Below are 6,000 nucleotides of genomic sequence, written 5' to 3'. Positions count from 1 at the left end.
TGCTGCTTCACCAGTCTCTTAAATCCACTCGGAACGGCACAGCGAGGTTGCCGGAAGCCATGTTTGCTCAGGGCACTACAGCATCTCTCCATCCGTCCCCTCACCACACCATGAGCGATGAACATGAGTGAAATAACGATGGCCTCTTCTCCTCGCTGTTGTTTTTCCTCTGCCTTATTTTTACTCCGATGGTCGATCGATATGCCTGCAGCCACTTTCAAATCAGCCACGGCTGCGCAAGTGAGAAAAATTACCTGCGACGGTGGGAAAATTAAACAGTAATTGGCTTTTAGAGCATTGTGCAGCCCACTGTGCTAGCAGCAAATCCTTATTTTCGGCACGCTTCAGACACACACTCTCATCCATTCTCCATGTAGACGCCAGAATGTTGGCTAAAAAGACGACCGCGGAAAGGGATTAGCATAACGTTGACTTTTAAGGAAGCTGAAGACAATAAAGAGTTTCTCAGTTTGTCGTGCTCTCTCACTCTCTCTCTCTCTCTCTCTCTCTCTGTTTGTTGTTCCATGTTACTTTAATAACTACAAGATAATTATGAAAACATGATCACTACTAGAATTAGCGAATGTACAAATGCAAAGTAGCTGTAAGAATAAAGTAAAATATGGCATTGATATATAAAAAAGTTGGGAGAAGTCTTGCCTTGCAGATTTTTTATTGGAGAAATGAGCTATCCGCCGTCTTACGCATACAGGAGCTCTCAGATGTCCACGATTGGCTACTGTCCACTGTGACTGACAGAGTATGCCCCTCCCACCCAGACAGCACGCGGTTGCGTCTTCGACGGACGACGCTGTGCTAATTTGGATATATTTAAGGGTTTTTTAGCTTTCTATAGTAGTTCCCGCTCTAATAGAGAAACCTAATTTCCTCTAGTCATAATTTCTAATACTTTCCAATACACACCCACACTTCCAGAATCAGTGTTTTAGATTAGCTCCTGCAGCACTGCAAATTCAGGATCATGCACAGTTCCCAAAAAAAGACACACTCCAAGCCAAACTCTCAGCACTATCGGTTTGGGACAGATCCCGTGTCACTGTGATTTCTGGCCATTCAGCACTGCTGGTTTGGGACGCAGCCCACCTGAGTGTAAAGTCAGCATTGTGTGAGTGGGGCAGCTCCTCCATAAATGAATAAATCAGAACTCCCCCATCACCCCCCAACCCGAGTACAAAGTACAGTTAAGAGCAAAAGTTTGTGCACCATTAGGAGATGTACACAAACATGTTAGTTTTCACAAATTTGTCATCAGAGGTAAGGAAGTTACATGGAAATGGCCAAATACCGTTTAGTTTTTAACCCAGGCAGATTACCAACCTGGCCTAGGGGGGCTAGATTTAAACTAGAGATGGCACTGATCCTGAAATCTTAAAAAAATTCTTAAAATGTAGTTTTTAAAGATACAAATCTCAGATGGAAATTGATCTTGGTTGGTAATCAAGGTTTCAGTATCAGTATCAGTATCGGACAAGAAAAAGTGGGATCTCTGATTGAAACGGAATGATTTGGACTGATTGGCCATTACGCTGAAAATACACCCAACACACACCATCTAGCAACATTTCACAGAATGTGAAATAAATTCGGAAACAATGTTGATGCGTAGGTCTGGATTTCTATCCAATCAGTGGTTCTAACTGTTTGTAACTGGAGTTTCATAAGGGAATGGAAAATATAATGGTGGATGATGGTGATTTCCCCAAACGGTTCAGAATAAAAATGAACTAAATTGGACCAAAGAAGACTGGACATGCTGAGGGATGAGTTTGAGAGGGGAAAAGCAAGACAGAAGCCAGTCTCTTAAAATTGTAAAATTGTCTTCTGAGTATCAAAAACCCACTTTTTGCAATGGTTTGACGTAATTTATGTATATAATACACGTCTATTTTACCAGTAAATACTTCTGTAATACTAACATTTCAATGCAATAAGACATCCCAACACTATATAGTCCAAACTTTGGCACGAAATACAATTTATTTAGCATTGGCAGTTGGATTCTAGAGCAACTGTTGTATTCAGAATGATGCAGTGCGACTTGGTAAACTGTGATTCGGTGCAGCATCATGTGCCATCTGTTTACGTTTTTTTTTTTTTTTCTTGTGAAAAACAAAAAGCTGCCAGACTTCATATCAGGATCCCGGCAGCAGACTGGAAATTTCACGCTCCGCTCGCCGTTGATTTGCTTTGGAAAAGCAGCATGGGTGTGGTGAGAGACAAGCACACCTAGTCGGAGGAGTCACGTGAAAAGAAAGCACAGTCGAGATTCAGATGTAATCCTGTCTACTCAAAGGCTCCGGGTCGCTTCGAAGAAACGGCACCGGGCTATTTTTATCATCAATGTGATTAAAGAAATTCAATTCCTGCCATTTCACACTATCGCAGGGCAAAAGCGCAGTTCAACGAAACATTTCTATTAGAGAATCGATGCTGCTGAATTACCAGGAGCTCTAATTGATTCATACATAAAATTAATGAGTCATTACAGCCTTGTCAAAAAGCGAGCTCTGTTTACAGCAAGGTTGTAATGAACGGCAGACTGAATCAGTGGGAGTCTTTTTATAACAACTATTATTTAAAAAAAAAAAAAAATACACTATGGGTATAATCTATACCTGAAGTTGTTTTACTGGCAAACAGGATTACTTTATACTGTACTGTTCTCAACGGGAAAAATCAGGAAATAGGAAAAAACATTACAACTACTGAACAAGAAAATGGAAACAGAAATCTGACTCATGTATTGACAAAAATGGTGGACATATTGAGCGAATTCTATAAATAAAAGCTTTTGTTTTGCCATTTTTTTTTTCTCCTATGATGCTGGACTTATGGAACATCCTAGATGAGAAACCTTTTTCATAAAAAACAGAAATATATCAAAGTATTATAAAACAGATAGTTTTGGATTCTGATATCTGATTGGCTGAGCTGCGTTCAACTGCATCACAGGAATTGAATTTTGTACTAAATGTCACAGGTTGTAAACCAATAAGTCGTTATAATTTTATACTTTTATGATAAATTTGATTCTGGTTAGGAGGTGAAGGAACTTATAGTTGACTGACCACTGAAGCGAATCGTCTCTAAATTCATCCTGGAACCAACTCTATGAGCGGAAGTCTCTCTCTTTTTTTTTTTTTTTTATTGAAAACAGGAGTCACTAAATTGCATAATTTTTCTACATAACCTCCATTTTTTTAATGCAAGTGTTCCAGCACTTAATGAGTGTCTGAAAAGAAATTGATTCAATTCTAATTTATATTGCACTTTTACGGTTTTCATTCGACTCACTCTCATAATGAGCAGACACGCTGAAGCATTATTAATGTTCGCACTCTGTCATTAAAAGCGCCTCTGCTTGTTTTAATCTGTAAAGAAATAAAAGCAATCACAAATGGTTTTGTCTATCTGTCTTTCAGTGAGTGTGTTCCTACATGCAACACAATGCCATTATCTGTATTGATTTAGTGCTCAAAATATTCCATATCCTTTTTCATATTCTGATGAAAATTTCTATACTGGAAGCTTTTGATTTTTTTTTAATAAGAGAAACACTGGAGAAAAAAAAAAAAAAAAAAAAAAAAAAAAAAAAAAAACAGGGCTGCTAAAACAATAAGTCTTATTTATTCTTTTTTTGTCTGTTTATTATTATTATTATTATTATTATTATTATAACTTTATTCACCTCCTGAACCAGATGTCCTGTGGAAGCTTTCTATCTCCTTTCTATCTTTTTTTCTTATGTAACTGAGTAAGCAAGCTAACTATGTTTCAAAACAACAATCAAGAAACTTTTTCTTCACAGTTGTAATATTTCATCAGATTCGCAGATTGTTGCATTCAAGAAAGATCAGAAAAGTTCGCTGGACACTGTATCAGATTCTTCTATAAAGCTAGATGAATAACGGCTCTCCAATTCACATCATGTTAATGACCTTGATCTTTGTTTTGTCCAGGTGCTGAGTCCAGGGTTGCCAGGTTCCATGCAAGAAGATGGCGTATGGCAGATATATACACTGCTATCCAGGACTGTGCACCACTTTTAACACTCTTCCTGCAAAAAGACTGAGTAGGAAAATAAGGAGAAACATCTACTTTTTCCTATGTCTGAATATTTTGGGCTAGTTTCAAGTCTTTGTGTGTGTTTTCAGTTGTAGTTAGGGTGTGAATTTTGCTGAAACCTGGCAATCCTCCGCACCAGACAGCTGCTCTTTAAAACTGCACATTGAAGTAAAAAGATTTTAAAGAAAAAGGTTTTTTGTTATGTCTTGCGGGATCCTGATGCACACATCTAGTCTGAAGCTCGCTAGTTTTTTGTCAAAAACAAAACAAAACACAAACATACTCCAAAAATACTCCATCCACAGGTCGGGTCTGTATTTATATTCATTTCAGACGTATTGTCTGTTCGTATCTGTGTATGTGTACTAGATTTTATAGTCATTAATTACTAATTTTGCTGATTTTTTTATCTACACATTGCTAATATAATAAAAACATAAGAACTCGATAGTGAATAATATACTTTAGGGTGAATATGTAAATTAGATTCAAACATTTAAGGGGTTAAATATTACACAGCAGGAGCCACAATCACAGGGTTCGAACAAAGAGGGAAAAGGTGAGAAAACAGGAAACAGGAAGCTGTGACTAGCACATGCACTTTCCTATCAGGGTTCGGTAATTGAATGCAATTAGCATACATTATTATTTTTTTTTATACTGTAAGCTGAGTGAAGTGGGAAGTGAGGCTGGATGAGTGGCATCCTCCACCTCCACCTCCACCTCTAAAAGCAGAGTCCATCTCTCCCAGCGGAAAGAGAACAGAGCACTCCAGACAGACGAGTCACGCCATCGCTCTGATGAATGAAGGACAAAGCGTGGAGACAGTAAACATGTTAGCCATCACTGCTCCGAGCATTTCAATTTTTTTTATTCTTTATCCATTTCCTTGAGGTTAAAAAAGATAATATCTGATTTGATAGAAGCGAGGGGATTGGATTGTGCTCAAACTTCCAAAAGTATGTAAGTAAAGGTGAAAGCAAAAAACAATGAATGTAGAAGAGAGCAAAAAAGAAAAGGGAATATGAAATGAGAGGGAGAAAAAGTGTAAAAAAAAAAAAAACACTACACAATATTTGAATATAACAGGTTAAAAAGATAAGAGCAAACAAGAAGAGAATGAAAATTAGAAGAAAATAAAGACAACAATATAGAAAAGAGCAAAAGGAGAAGAAACAAGAGATGAAAAGGGGAGTGAGTAAAAAGAAACAAGAAAAGAAATCAAGAAACCAGAACTGAGACATGAGACAAGAAAAGAACTAGAGATGAGAACAAAAGAGAAGAAATCAGAAGAGAAGATGAGAAATAGGGCGAGAAAAGAAAACAAGAATTTAGAGAAGAAAAAACAGGTAGATAAGAGAAGAGAAGAGAAACAGATTTAAACTGCACTGGCTGTTGATCAGCTCTTCCTGTGGAAGCCGAGCTGCATCATTTCTCAGATGAAGAGGAGGTGGAATGTGATCTGTTTGTCAGTTTGGGAGTGAGGGAGTGGAAAACAGGAGTGAGTGAAAGAGAGAGAGAGAGAGAGAGAGAGATGGAGGGCAGAGCTGTGACCTTGAGGAGCCCAGCAGGTGGAGGAGTAAGAGCCTCTCAAATGATCTGTTTAATCTATTTAGAGCTCTTTCATTTCTGATTGTAATGCTCGTACATCCCAGCTTCTCTCTCTCTCTCTCTCTCTCTCTTATAATAATAATAATAATAAATAATAATAATAATAACAACAACAACAACTTTTTAAGGATCTAGTTTTCAAAATAACAATGCTACAGAATGTTTTTGGATTCAGTGCTCAAGTCACCATAGAGTCACACACCTTTATTTAAAATATCTAATCTAATCATTACAAAGTACCGCCTTGTACACCAATCATGTCCATGATCACTTGTCAAGGGCTTTTGCAAAGTTACCGCAATT

General features: G+C 37.7%; 1 protein-coding gene across 1 annotated transcript in view; it reads right to left on the bottom strand.

Moving 5' to 3' along the window:
* Positions 1–6,000, bottom strand: part of LOC113541899 (pro-neuregulin-3, membrane-bound isoform) — a 323,359-nt gene that overhangs the window by 275,375 nt on the left and 41,984 nt on the right. The gene's annotated exons all lie outside the window — the stretch shown is intronic.

This window comes from Pangasianodon hypophthalmus, chromosome 3 (assembly GCF_027358585.1).
Source record: "Pangasianodon hypophthalmus isolate fPanHyp1 chromosome 3, fPanHyp1.pri, whole genome shotgun sequence".
Taxonomy (NCBI): Eukaryota; Metazoa; Chordata; class Actinopteri; order Siluriformes; family Pangasiidae; genus Pangasianodon; species Pangasianodon hypophthalmus.
This window is presented reverse-complemented; position numbering and strand designations above follow the sequence as displayed.